Raw genomic sequence first — 15,644 nt, 5'->3', positions numbered from 1 at the left:
TGGTTTTATGATTTAAGACTAGTCAGTTTCTCTCTCTGAACCTCGGCTTTTTTTTCTTAAATGATTTTCTTTTTTTTTAAGATTTTATTTATTTTTTGACAGAGAGAGACAGCAAAAGAGGGAACACAAGCAGGGGGAGTGGGAGAGGGACAAGCAGGCTTCCTGCTGAGCAGGGAGCCTGATGTGGGGCTCCATCCCAGGACCCTGAGATCATGACCTGAGCCGTAGGCAGACGCTTAACAACTGAGCCACCCAGGCACCCCTGAACCTTGGATTTCTTTGGAAAATTTATTCATAGGCTTGTTCTGAGTTTTAAGTGAGATATCATATGCAAGTTTTAAAACTAAAAAATACATATATGCATATTAATTCTTAGCATTAATTTGATTCTATTTTAAAAATCCATTATTAACTTCATTCTCCTATTTTAAAAATCCTTCAACATATTTTATTATTTCTTAAAAGATTTATTTATTTATTTTAGAGAGAAAGCATGCACAAACAGGGGGAGGGGCAGAGGGAAAGGGAGAGAAGCGGACTCCAGGCTGAGTGCACAGCCCCACTTGGGGCCAATCCCACAACCTCAAGACCACAACCCAGCAGAAATCAAGAATCAGATGCCCAAATGACTGAGCCACCCAAGCTCCCTACTTCAACATATTTTAGACAAGAAAAATATTTTACTGGATGACACTGGCTTTTCATCTAGCCATTTCTTAGGTATAAGTAGGCAGATTGTTTATGTATGTGTGAACCCACACATTAAATCTAATTAGTCTTCTCTGTTCGGGACTTTAAAAATATTTACAATAATAAACCTACTACCTCCTTGAGTTGAGCATCACTTCAGTAAATAGGCTGGTTAGAGCATATGCCAACTCAGCAAAAGCTTGAGTTTTCAAACAATATTCCTAAATGCCAGCCAATCTTCTCTCAAACATCTTGTCACAGACTTCTTAAACCCCACCTAGACTGAGAGGAAAATGACTAGACCAAGAGGCAGGAAAACAGGTGCAAGCTACATAAGCCACTAGCATTACATTCTCACAAGAATTTTGGTAGACTTTCCTGTCTTGTATCCAAATTTTAACTTCTCTCTTTATTTATAACTATGTGACCTACACATAAATAACTTATTTATAATTGGATTGCCTTCTTTTTCAGTAAAATGAAAACTATTAGAATTATATTAGGCTGTTCTTAAGTTTTATATATTGATTATATGTAATGCAAATTCAGCTTATTTAATGTTCTCATTATAAGTAAGCAGAAATGTATGTGGGAGTTACTGTAATCCTATGCTTAATTTTTATTTTAAAAATCTAGGCGTATAGGCATGCCTGGGTGGCTCAGTTGGTTGAGCGTCTGCCTTCGGCTCAGGTCATGATCCCAGGGTCCTGGGACCGAGCTCTGCATTGGGCTCCTTGCTCGGCGGGGAGCCTGCTTCTCCCTCTCCATCTGCCTGCTGCTCCCCCTGCTTATGTTCTCTCTCTGTGTGTCAAATAAACAAATAAAACCTTAAAAAAAAAAAAAAAAACTAGGAGTGTACATATGTCCAGAAAATTAAAACTCTCAACTTTTTCCAATTATAATATTTACTGGGGATTAAAAATCGTATTTAATAATGAATAATGTACTTTTTACCTTATATGCTGGTCTATAAAAATATGATCTGAAATTAAAACTCTCAGCTTAAAAACTGTAAGACTGTGTCCATAATTCATCATGATAGATCATGGGAGGGGAGAATTACAGCTCATGCAAAAGAGACGGGGCCAGGTGATCTGGGTCAAAGTTTTCATGCTTGGACTATTATCATGCTTGTCTTTCTGGATCTAGTCTTCTACTCTCAGAAGAATTTCTGCAACCTGATATTAATCTGCTTAAAATTCCATTTTGGTCATTTCCCTTGGAGTGTTCACAGTCTACTGGGAGAGACAGCAAAGAAAATGAATGATTATTCTTCCCCAGTTGGTTCCTCCTCATTAGATTCTAAATTGAAGACAAGAGTCTGGTCTTATTTTTATACCCCCCAGTATTTAACACAATACATATCATATAGAGAATGCCCAGTGAGAATTTGTTCAACTAAGAATGTCAGAAATTCATACAGGATTGCACAGACCATAGACTCTGAAACTTAGTATGTGGTAAGGAGTCACAGCAAACACTCAAAACATAAGGATACATTTCTTTGAGCAATATTTCAAAGAACAACTAAAAATTAGCCAGATAGAAGAGTCTGTTCCAGGCAGAGGGAATCACATGACCAATAAGAATGAAGAGTATGAAAATATAGCACTTTCAGAAAACAGAACAGAATGCAATAAGGCTGGATGGGACAGTGGGAGCACACCGAACATGAATAATGATAAAAAGGCAAGCAGGGGGCCAGACTAACACAGTTTAAGAGCTAAGGACTTAGACCTTTATCTTAAAAGTAATAAGAATTATTACAGGATTTAAAGCAGAGCTGACATGGTCGCATTCACTTCTAGAGGAATATCACTCTGGCAGAAGTGTGTAAGATTGACTGGCAATGAGACCAGTTTGAAGGCAACTGTAAGAAATGAGGTCCTGAACTAAGACAGTGAGGACAAAGAAAAGTTATGTTGAAAAAAACATATAGGTTACAGAATTACTGGAACTTGGTGTCTGCCTTTCATATAGCAAAAAGAGGAGAGTTGAGAAAAAGGAAGAGAAGGAAGTAGTAGTAGCAGCACTTAAACTTTAACGTGTACTGAGCACTTAGTGCTGGAGAATACTGCAAACACTTAACACAGTATTCACTCATTTAATCCTCATTACTATTCTAAAAGTAGTTCCAAATATGCCTGTTTTGTAGATGAGGAATGGGAGCTGAAGCAGGTCTTGAAGATAGAATGGAAAAATAAGCAAGAGGCCATATGAACAAAAGGCAGGAAGATAAAAGGTGTGGGAAAAGTACAAATAAGGCTAGTTGAACTAAGGCAGTCAGCTTGTACAAGAGAATAGCAGCTAGAAAGTTTGATTGGGTCCAACTTACAAAAGGTCTTAAACATAAGTCCCTAATTCTCAAGACAATAAGAAAGTCATCAAAGATTTAGAAAAGAAGAGTGATTTGTACATAAATGTAACTGAGCATTTACTCTTGGCTAGGTACTAGGGTTATAGAGACAGGATTCCTGCCCATTAGCTTATCTACCAAAATGTCCTACAGGGATCTAGAAATTAACATGTCCAGAGTTAAACTCATTATTTCCCTTTAATCCCCTCATATTTCTCCTTAATCTTCTTCCTCCACTCTCAGTTCTAATTAATGCCATTATACTTACTCAGTTACCCAAGACAGCATAATATTTAAGAGAACAGGCTCCAGAATCAGACTGCCTAGGATCTAATCCTTGCCTACTCTCCTTTTAAAAGTCTCAGTTGAAATACATCCTCCTCCAGATTTCCATGACTCCCCAAACTGGTTATGTGCCTGCTCTGAAATCCCACAGCCCCTGTCACATCTCTGATCAAACCAGACTACAGCTATTTGTATCTCTGTCTGCCCGCCCCATCAGACTAGAAGCCTTTAAAGGTCAGGAACCATACTGACTCATCTCTGGATCCATGATACTGTCCAGCAGAGGGACCAAGCAAATAGGGAGGCTTCAGAATAGGAACCTAGGCAGTGTGACTCCAGGACCAGTATCTTTGGGTTACTAGATGGATGGCAAATATCCTTAAGATGGAAAATACAGGAGAACAATTAGATAGAAGAGGACAGAAACTGAAGGGTAATATGGGTTTAGTTTTAGACACATTAATTTGAAGGTGACTACAGGTCATATGGGTAAATGATCTACACCTATTAAGCAGGGATCTATCTTATTCATCTCTATAGCCCTGACATCTAGCAAGGGACAAATGCTTAATTAAGCATATGAGTAAAATCGCTCCTATGTTCAAATACCTCTAATGGCTTTCATATTGCTTAGAGAACAGAGTCCCAACTCACAAGGTAAATCCAAACTTTCTATTTCCAACACAAACTTTCTAAGTTTGCTTCCTCATTTGTGTCTATCGCATATCTTTTTTCTTCCTGCCCAAGTACCTTATGAAATAAGAAATATAAACTGCTTCTCCTTTCATCTTCTGACTTCAAGATCTATCACAAGTCCCCATTTCCTTCAAGAAATCTTCCCAGACCGCCTCGGTTAAATAATGATCTCACCAAACAACACTCCAAAAGACTTTATAATGGTCACAAGTTAATTCATGAGGGCCATAAAAGATTCAAAAGTCCTTCCAGAATCAAAGAAACATTATGCTATGTCCTATAGTTCTAGCATCGAAATCATTATAATTCTTAAACAGGCAAACCATGAATACTCTAGCTCACATATGTAGTCAATACATATCAATAAAATGTGGCAATCCGAAGGAATTATACTCTCCCTTTCCAAAACACACACACACACACACACACACACACACACACACACACATGCATGCAAGCAAAAGAAAAAGAAGAAAGTCTTTTGACAATTCAGAAGCTGGTAAATAACTTAACTAGAGAATTACCTCCTTATGTGTAAATAAAAGACCGCCTTATGCAGATAATATAGTTACAGGTTCCTGGCCCTAAGACTATTCTATTCCTCTCTTCTCAACCTTCTAATTATAAGTTGTTTTTTAAATGCCTCAAAAGCCCACATTTCACATCCTCATCAGAGTCCCAGCTCATACCCCCACCCAAGAAAAAAATAAAAATAAAAATAAAAAAGAAGTCAAAACTCTTTACATAGGCCAAAAAACAAGAAAATGAATTTTCAGGTTGGCAGGCCAAAGCTGTTTCAGTGCTAGCTTCAAACCCGTTGGGGAGAAAGAGCTTTGCTTATGTGAGTTGGCTATAGGAGAAGCGGGTAAAGGGAAGCTAAATAGGCTTCAAATAATTAAAAAAAATTGAGACTGGGGGACCTGAAATAGCCTGAAGGATATAGGCCCACTGAAAACTCCACACCAAGAAACAGAACCATTTGTGTGACAGCTGGGGAACATGAAGATGGTCGTCTACACTAGTGTCCAGAACTCTGGATTTTTTTTTTCAATTATCCTTCCTCCCCTTCTCCCACAAGCAATGCCTTTTGACTAGCAGCTGGGAAGTTTCATTTTAAGTGATCAACATTCCTCTGACATTCTAAGAAGTTGGACTATTTGTTTCCATAGAAACAGCTTTGTCAGCTAACAGAAGATTCAGGCCAAGAATAGTGAAAAGAACTTACGTTATGCAAATTGTAAAGAACTTGTCTACTATCCTCTTAGTTTTTCTTCTCTGGCTTTTCACAGAACGCAGGTTTTCTTACTCTGTAAAAGAGAGGAGAGACAATCAAGTGTAAAGGTCTGCAGTATTTTTTAGGGGGAAAGAGTGAGAGAGAAAGGTTAATTTAATATGATATCTAATTGTTTGCAGATGGCTAGGATTTCCTGGTATGAAGTAGTAAAAATGTAAATCCTCCCCCCCAATATTTAATAGACAGCAATTAAAATCAATGTGAATTACCTGAAATCAGTGAGGAGAAAGAAGTAAGCATAACTGGTAAGACCCTTTGCAGATTATTTTTGATGATACTTTTTGACCTCTAGTTTAAGGTTCAAATAAAAATGCAGTTTATATATTTTCTTTGTTTTAACTACAACTTCTGGACCAATTTTAAATATTATGAATAGCTTACGATGCTGAGAAAATGAGAAGTTAGGGATCTAAAAAGATAAAAAAGAATTTGACAGACAGGAACCATAGTTAATTCAGAGGGGGAAATTTTGATGCTACACTGGACCAAGACAGGAGAGGATCCTGCTATCCTAATGGAGCTTATATTCCGGCAGAGTAACAGATAATACACAGCAAACATGATAAGATGACTTCAGATAAAGAGCTAGAGAGAAAGTGAAACTAATATAATAAACAGTGATGTTTGGAAGGGACAGCATTAGATAAGAAGGCCAGGGAAGGCCTATTTTAGAAGGTGATATTTGCACTGAGACCTAAATGACAAAAAAAAAAAAAAGAAAAGAGTCAGCTGTGGGAAGGTCCAGAAATAAAGGGTTCCAGGTTGAGGGAACAGAAAGTACATTTCTATACAGATATCACCAGGAATCTCAATTTCAATATATCCCAAACTGACCTCAACTTCTTCCCTACTGTTAATTATACCACTATCTCCAAGATCTTAATCTTTTTCAAGCTCTATTATCTAGTCAGTTGCTAAGATCTGTGGATTGTACAAAGTTTTTAGAATCCACTGAAGGGTGGCAAAATAAGCCACCCCAAAATATCCCACTAAAAAATCATGTTCAGAAAATGAAAAGGCATGCTAAAAAAAAGGGAGAAATATTTGCAAATAATTATGTCCACTATAAACATTCTTACAACTCATTAAGTAAAAAAATCCAGTTTTTAAAAACAGAGCAAGAGATTTGACCACTTCACCAAAGAAGATATACAAGTAGCAGAAATGAACATTTGGAAAGATACTCAAAATAATTTTTTTAAAAAGATCTTATTTATTTATTTGACAGAGAGAGACACAGCGAGAAAGGGAACACAAGCAGGGGGAGTGGGAGGAGAAGCAGGCTTCCTGCCAAACAGGGAGCCTGATGCAGGGCTCCATCCCAGGATCCTGGGATCATGACCTGATCCAAAGGCAGACTCTTAACGACTGAGCCACCCAGGCGCCCAAATAATTCATTTTTTTAAAAAACTTTATTTATTTGAGAGAGAGAGAGAATGAGAGAGCAAGAGCGGGGAGGAGGGACAGAGGGAGAGGGAGAAGCAGACTCCCCACTGAGCAGGGAGCCTGACATGGGGCTCCATCCCAGGACCCTGGGATCATGACCTGAGCTGAAGATAGATGCTTAACCGACTGAGCTACTCAGGCACCCCGCAAAATAATTAATTTTTTAAAGACTAATGTACATTCATATACACTGTGTATTCAAAACAATTCATATATTCACATCATATTAAAAAATCCCCACAAAATGAAAGAATGGTGCATATACCATCTTCTCAAAGAAAAAACTTTAGCTATATCCAAAACTAAGTAAATACAAGTTAAAACTCAAATATTTTTGGGCTAGTCATGCAAAGTATTTAGCTCAGAAGTTATTACTGACAACTTTTTTTTTTTAATTCAGTGAGAAAATGCTCCATTTGCTTATATCAAACACAAAGTTGAAGGTCTTTGGAGATATTCAAGACCACAAATTCACAGGAGGAATTGGTTAAAAGCCAAACAGTATCAAAGATATCAAATGGTTGGTTACTTGAACTCCCCCTTATCACCTTCAACAACTTGGTAATAAAAGATTAAATGAGTCCAAAAGGTTAGTCAAGTTTTTGAAAAGGTACTAGGACAAAAGGTAATTTATAACATTTTCAAACTGACCAGAAATGGATTTTTAAACATGTGGGATAAAATTACTTGTAATATGGCTTTCCAGTATATTGCTACCAATCAAGAATATATATGGCCTAGTTAGAGAACAAGAACAATCTTGATAAGGAACAGAGCCAGTGTAAGAGATAGAAGATAAAACCAGAGCTGACTGAATGCTAAGCTAAATTGTTTGAATTTTCTCCTGTAAGCAATGGGAAACTCTGGATTTCTGAGTTTTAAAAAAAGAACCAAAAATTGTCTTTTTAGAAAGTTAAATCTACACTGTAACCAGAGTTGACCAGGGGAAATGTAAGTAGAGTATCCAACAGAGATAATGTTTTAATACTTTATGCATGGAAGGATAAAGGAAGTAGCAGAAAGAATGAAAAAGGGATAATTTCAAACAATGGTTATTACAAAGGATAACTTGACAGGATTTGGAGACCAGTAGCCAAATATAATTCTAAAACATTGAGCATGACAACTGAACCTGGAAGAAATTATGGGACCTTAAAATAGAAGAATTCAGAGAATAAGGTTTTCTCCTTGGGAGGGAGGGGAGGATGGGGAGAATTGGAAAGATGATAAATTCCATTTTAAAGGATAATTTTTGGCAGGCTAGGCAGGGAAACCAAAGAAAATGGGCTAGAAATGAAAATTTGTAAGTAATTTACATATTCATAGCTTACATTTGTAAAGCTTTTCAGTTTCCATAATAAATTCAAGCACATTATCTCATTTGAACTCACTTCAGTTTCCCTGAAAGGTAAGCAGGTTGGAGATCCCCATTTTCCAGAAGATACGCAGACATTGCAAGTTAGGTCACAGAGCTACAAGTAATAGAACAGAAACTAAAATCCAGATCAGTGAACCCTTATGTGGATCCACAGTGCAATGTCAGTTATATCTCTGTAAGATGAAACCACCCTGTCTACATACTTCTTTCAAAAATCACATAATTACATCATTCTTTTACTTTTAAAATATGATTAGAGAGAATTCATCTTTTCTCTTCAACTGACTGCTTCATAAAATGACACAGTAATTAATTTCACTTATATATTAACAGACTACAAGTTTACTATAACACCAGACTCTGGTAGCATAACATCTATTGCTCAAAGTTTCTAAATACTCAGCGAAGAAGAGGTAGTCAAGTGGAGAAATGATAGAAATGCATATAAATTTCTCATTTGAAAACTGACACTAAGATACAAACATTTCAGTTTCCTAGTGACATTTTAAAAATGTTACTCTCTACTCTGTATTGCTGCAATTTCAGTATGTGCTGCCAAACTAAGCTACATGTCCTACCTTGACAAACTTTTTAATAATAAAATATTAATTTATACCTTGAAAAATGAATACCATAAAAATAAAAAAGACTAGACAGACTAATCTTCTCAGATAAATTAGGTGTCCCTCGGGGTCAAATTTAAGTATTTCAAATTGTAACTGTAATATCCTTAAATATGTTAATAATTAATTACCCCAACTAGCATCAATTCTCCCTCCATAATATCTCACATATATCCCTAGCTTCTCATACTACTACCTTAAATCATATTCATATTATCTCTCTCAGGAGTTTTTCTATGAACTTCAAGTCACCCCCATCTTGTTCTATATCTAGTTGCCACTTACTTTGCACAGATGACCCTTGAATAACATGGGGGTTGAGAATTACTAACTACTAACAGCCTACTGTTGACAAGAAACCTTACTGATAATATAAACAGTTAACACATATTTTGTATGTTACATTTATCATATACTCTATCCTTACAATAAAGATAGAGAAAAGGAAATGTTACTAAGGAAATCAGAAGAAGTAAATATATCTATAGGACTGTACTGTATTTATGGGGGGGGGATGGGAAGAACCTGCATACAAGTGGACCCAGGCAGTTCTAACCTGTGTTGTCCAAGGGTCAACTGTACTGCTCAGTAACTTTTCCTGAGGCACACCTATTATCATGGGTGTCCCTTTTCAAAAGTTTCTGTTGCCTTTCCCTTTTCTTAAGCTACCATTTACCCCAGGTTTACTATGTACCATTCTTCCACTGTGCTAAGTACCTAGTGTGCATTATCTCATTTAACCCTCACAACCATCTCCTTGCTGAATTTTCTAACTTAGCTTAGTAAAGACACTGACCTGTCCAATGTAAAAAGCTAAATGGCACAGCTGGGTCTCAAACTGAATTCTGTTTGACTCCAGGGTACTTTAACAACTTCTGGAGAACCCATTTCAAGTTCCTTAGCCTGTCATTCAAATGGCTCCCCTTGATTAGTCCTAGAATACTTTCCCCATTTCTCCCTCATCTTCCGAATCAAACTACTTGCTATTTCCAGTACAAGCCCTGCAACTTCCCACCTCCACAGCTTTGACATATTTGTTTCTTATACCCATAAAAAAAAAAAATCCTTCCTGTTCAATTCTTTATCTGTTAAAATTTCCTTCTACCATTAAGAGTCTTATGAATCTTCCTTACTCCTGCCTGCTCCCATCCACAACCTACACTTCTACGGTACTTAATCTATGCCCCTGCTGTAGCATTTATTTATACATTTCCTTCTCTCCATAAGTTATATTTCCCTTTTTAGTTAAATCACTAATATATCCCCATACATTCTGGTAGAAGACTCAATATACTCTTTAATGTATATATTCAAATAAATCAGGTAACCTATCAGTTTCTTCTTCTTTTTTTTTTTTTTTTAAGTTATACCCTTTCTGGAGTCCTCCATTCTCTAGCTCTAAGCTGGATATTTTCTTTGTGCCCAGATTCACTCATCCTTCTCCATTTGCTCCAGGTCTAAGAATGTTGACCTCCACAGACTGCATTACCTATATTTTCTTATCTTCTAGTTTCTGGTGGGCTTGGCTAGGGAGAAGTACCCACTGGGAGGGAGAAGAGAGGGTTGGGTTCTTTATCCCTCCAGCTTCCTCCTGTGATTTGGCAGAGGTTATGTTCCTCTAAGGCCACAGTTCCCACTAGGTGGCTCCTCTCCTAAGGTAGTAACTAGTCCCTTCCTTGCCCATTCAGGCCTAGGCTAAGGCATTCCGCTGTTGGTAACCCTGAGATGCTTCTCAGTTCCCTTATCTCAACCCACGCATATCCTTGTAAACAGTCCCTTCATTAAACTCTCTTCCATTGCTCAGGTTTATTTTGCCATTTGTTTTCTGCATGGGATCTGACAAAAGCATATTCTAATCTGAATTTATTCTCTAAATCATTTTCATTCATTCATCTTTATCCTAAGAAATTCTTCTCACCTCTTTCCTCTTCATCTATTCCTTTCTCCTTGAGAGATCTCTAAAAGCTTCCTAAGAAAGGGTACATGGGGGTAAATTTTTTAAGACCTTGATTTACTTGGTACCAGAGCAGATTACATCTTCTTTGAGTTATTCTTTTGCATCCTTGCCCCCAACCTTAATTCCTCACAGCTTCTCATGACTTCTAGGTCTGGCTTTTTGTTGGTTTCCCCAAGGAAGTATTTATAGTGAGAGTGACCCTTTTCTTCCAACTAGACTAGGAAGAAAAACAAGCAGCGTAAATGTGTAAAAATATTTACCCTGGTATAAGTGACCAATTGAGTGACCAATCATGTCCCGTGTTGGAAACAACAAAGGAAAAGACATTATGTACTGCTGACTCTATAAACCAGTACAATGCTATGAAGGACAATTCTGCAGTCTACCAAAAATTTAAAATAAACCTTTGATATATCAGTTCTTTTTCTAGAAACCTATCCTATAAAGTATCTTTGAAACAATGTAAGGATGTTAATCTGTGTTTTCAACTATAAATTTAATAAAATCTAAACACAGATCAAGTATTTCCAATGAAAATTTATCATTCTAATTGAGATGTGCCATCAGTGTAAAATACACACCGGATTTCAAAGACTCCATATGGGAAAAAAAATGGATATAACACATCTCAGTTATTTTTAATGTCTGCTGAGATGGTAATATTTTATACATTATGTTAAATAAAATATACTATTAAAATAAATTTCAACTGTTTCTTTTAAAATTTTTTAATGTGGCTGCTAGAGTTGAAGCTCTGTATGAGCTGACAGGGAACAAAAGCGAGTGAATAAAGATAGCTTCAGAATGGTGTTTATATATCATATCACTTTTACAAATGCACATAAAGGATGTTTATAAAGTTATTAACAAAAAAATCTAGAAGAATATGCACAATATTGTTTTTGCCTAGTATCTCTGAAAAAGCAAAGATAACAGACCTCTCAGGTTTTTTTACTTGCACTTATGTACTATTTGAATATCTTACAAAATGCTGACCAAAATAAATGTGTTGCTTTTATAATTTGGAGGAAAAACACAAAGATATTACCTTTTTGAAAGGAAAAAACCCCATAGAAACTTTAAATTACAACTACTGTCTTAAAGTCTATAAAAATTAGCAGCAGCAACAAAGGCCTTTCAAGAGTTTTGGAATCTTTTCACAAAAAGAAGTAATCAAAATGTTATCCCTACAGCCCTAAACAATTTCATAAACAATACAACAATAAAATAAGAATTCCTTAAAAAAAAAATTCTTTTTTTTTTAAAGGTTTTATTTGAGAGAGAGAGCACAAGTAGGCAGAGCAGCAGGCAGAGGGAGAGGGAGAAGCAGGCTCTCGCTGAGCAGGGAGCCCGATGCGGGACTCGATCCCAGGACCCTGGGATCATGACCTGAGCCAAAGGCAGACGCTTAACCGACTGAGGCACCCAGGCGCCCCCCCCAAAAGAATTCTTAAATAAAGCACTTAAGCAATCATTAGGAGCATGACTCTTTCGTACCCAAGACTTCCTCTGCCACACAACAAATATATTACATCTTTAATTTAAAAATGAGAGCAAACCAGTTTACCAAAAGAAGAGGAGGAATAATAAGAAAAATTTCAAAAGGGACCACCTACACTTTAAAATATAAAAGTCACGTTCATAATTTTGATAGCATTGATTCTTTCATCACGTTAATAATGCACAATGACAAACTCAAAAAATCCCAATTAACCAGACTCACATGACTATTGCTTTGCTTTCTTGATACTTATTTCTACGCCTATTCTATATAGATTTTCTCCATCCCCTTTAATCTTGGGTGTCAATCCTTTAGTCAATTACTTTCCCTGAAACATATACCACGAGTTACAGGTCTGTAAAAACACATTGTAAGAATTCCAACTTTTGACCTCAAGTGATTTACAGCTTACTAGAGAAAAAAATATGCTCTAAAGGTCAGCAAATTAGTAGATGATTACCTCTACCTAGATGACTTATTGGTATGCAATTCAACAACTGGCCATAAAAAAAAATGAGAACCGTTTGCCTTGCCTACCTAATAACTATTTCTGAGTTACCAGAACAAGATTATTAAGCAAAATTGATAATAAATATTCATATCTATTGCTCTCTACAAATCAGACTAAAGAAGGGGCAATGGAGAGTATTTTCAGGACCAGAAGTAGGGTTGTATCATCAGAACAGGAAAGAAGAATCTAAGAAAGAAGACCGATGATACAAATGTCACCAAGTTTAGAATCCATTGAACTACCACTGATGGAGGGCATGAATAACGTTCTGACTCTGACCAGATAGTATCAGAAGGCAAGAAAACATAAGAGGAATATTATGCAACAAGAGAAATAAGAACAAAAGGTCAATTTTAAAGATTACTGTAAATCCTGGAGCTAAAAAGGGTTATTAAAGTAAACTTTCATTCAATAATATAAGTACCCACTTGGTACAAAATCTTGGATAGTCGCCAACAAGAAAAAGATTGCTAAGGCAGAGTCTTTATCCGTAAGAAACTTAAAAATCTAGTGTGGAAATCAGATAAGCAAATAAACAAAACCCCTATATACTGCAATGCTACTTGATAAGTGCTGTACTACAACTGCAGAAAATTCTACAAGAATTACCTGCAGAGTAAGAGCATCCTAAGAAACCTTGTATAAATGGGAAAGAATGTAAGAGACAGATATGAAAGGTGTCCATCACACAACAGGGGGAAAAAAAGTAAACAAAATATTAAGACAAGCATGTTGGTATTTGTAAAATTAGACAGATGCTTTATTTAAATATAAGACTTTAAATTATGGTAATGAAACTCAATTCTGTGAATGCCTATTTAAAAATGTGTAGTAAAGGGGCGCCTGGGTGGCTCAGTTGGTTAAGCGACTGCCTTCGGCTCAGGTCATGATCCTGGAGTCCCGGGATCGGGTCCCGCATCGGGCTCCCTGCTCAGCGGGGAGTCTGCTTCTCCCTCTGACCCTCCCCCCTTTCATGCTCTATCTCATTCTCTCTCTCAAATAAATAAATAAAATCTTTAAAAAATAAAAATAAAAATAAAAATAAAAATAAAAATGTGTAGTAAAAATGATCTAGTGAAAAACATTCTGTAACAATTGAGTCAATAAGAGAAATTGATAAAACCAGGTAAAACTTGGGACGCCTGGGTGGCTCAGGCAGTTAAGCGTCTGCCTTCAGCTCAGTTCATGATCCCAGGGTCCTTCATCGAGTCCCGCATTGGGCTCCTTGCTCAGCCAGGAGCTTGCTTCTCCCTCTGCCTGCCGCTTCCCACCCCCCACCTCTGCGCTTGTGCTCTCTCTGACAAATAAATAAAATCTTAAAAAAAAAAAAAAGTAAAACTTGATCTCACTACATATGTAAGCTGTTTTTAAATAAGGCAACATTATTTCCCACTGACTTTCACTGTTATTTCAGAGATGAACAGAACATTATTTCAACAATTACAATTCTTCATCACTGACTCAGTCTATGACACCTGATTCACACAATTCCTATAAAATTGCTTAATCAGATTATTGATAATCACACAATCTACTCAAAATATATTAAAATATAATTTATTAAAATGCAGTTCACTGATATTCCATGTGAATGTCACAAAACAGGCTTGTATTCTACCTACCTCTTATCTAACATTTATGGAGTGCTTAATACACACCAAGGCACTATGCTAACCTTTTTTAATTTTTTTTAAAGTAGGCTCTACACCCAGCATGGAGCCCAACTCGGGGCGTGAACTCAAGACCCTGCGATCAAGACCTGAGCCGAGATCAAGAGTCAGATGCTTAATCAAGTCACCCAGGTGCCCCTATGCTACCCATTCTTGATATGGCATCTCAGTTAATCCTAAAAATAAGGCTCTGAAGGGGATCACAATATGCTACCCAAAATGTGACACTTTGACATAAGGATTTTTTTGAGCTAAAGGCAATTAAGAAACAGCAGACACAGCGGCGGGGCGGGGGGGTGGGGGGGGACTCTGGGCTCTCCCCTTACCCAGCTAAAAAGCAGGGCATTAGTTTCCTTTTGTAAAGATAACAGAGCGAGAACTCTTAATCCTGGGAGGTTACTCTCATCAATGGAGAAGGCACCAGCTTAAATCTGTATAACAAACCTTACTAAATTTTATCTTTCATTAGTTTCCCCACATATTTACATTCCCACAATTTACATCTCCTAAAGGCCTAAACGTCTTTTCCTTTGTCTTGTCACTTCTCCACAATTTATTGCTCAGTCTCACTGCTTCTTTGGGTCAATTCTTTTCTATGAAGGTCTCAATATGCACAGTTAGTAATAGGTTATTTTTCCTGTTAATCTGTCTTTTGTTTCAGTGAACCTACGAGGATAGAAAAAGTCTTTTCCTCCTCTACATCCCTCTGAATCAGGCACTAATATAATCCCCATTCTACAAATAAGGAGGCAGACTTTGATGAGTTAACATGCCCAGAGTCACACCCAAGACAAGAAGGTATTGCAGCGTAAGTCTGACTCTATAGCCTGAGTACTTACTCCATGCAAAGACGGTAACTGCACCGTAATGCCTATCAGTAAAGACCCTAGGAAAAGCAAGAAAAAGCCATTAGCAAATTTATCTGTTTGTATCTATATCTTTACAGAGAACGTTAATCAAGAACACGTGAAAGTTAGACACCCCCACTCCCATTAAACATACTTATGGCCGACATAGGACCAACGGAACTGCATTTTGAATCTCAAATTCTAACACATTATAGGGGGTGACTAGGTTAGAACAGTCTCTGGTATTAAGCTCACCAGCAAAGCTAAAGTTTAAACAAGTAAATGATGCTGAGCAAAATAAGTCAATCAGAGAAAGACATGTATCATATGATCTCACTGATATGAGGAATTCTTAATCTCAGGAAACAAACTGAGGGTTGCTGGAGTGG

General features: G+C 36.9%; 1 protein-coding gene across 5 annotated transcripts in view; it reads right to left on the bottom strand.

Annotated features, from left to right (window-relative positions):
- The window catches only part of MPP5 (membrane palmitoylated protein 5), a 79,774-nt gene that overhangs the window by 53,937 nt on the left and 10,193 nt on the right, over positions 1–15,644 (bottom strand). For 4 of the 5 annotated variants that reach the window (XM_032405353.1, XM_032405351.1, XM_032405355.1 and 1 more), the window contains exon 2: positions 5,253–5,334. The gene's annotated coding sequence lies outside the window, so the exon portion shown is untranslated. Of the gene's footprint in view, positions 1–5,252; positions 5,335–15,246; positions 15,474–15,644 lie in introns of those variants that run through there. The other variant, XM_032405352.1, reaches the window with a different exon arrangement.

This window comes from Phoca vitulina, unplaced genomic scaffold (genome assembly GCF_004348235.1).
Source record: "Phoca vitulina isolate PV1807 unplaced genomic scaffold, GSC_HSeal_1.0 scaffold7, whole genome shotgun sequence".
Taxonomy (NCBI): domain Eukaryota; kingdom Metazoa; phylum Chordata; class Mammalia; order Carnivora; family Phocidae; genus Phoca; species Phoca vitulina.
This window is presented reverse-complemented; position numbering and strand designations above follow the sequence as displayed.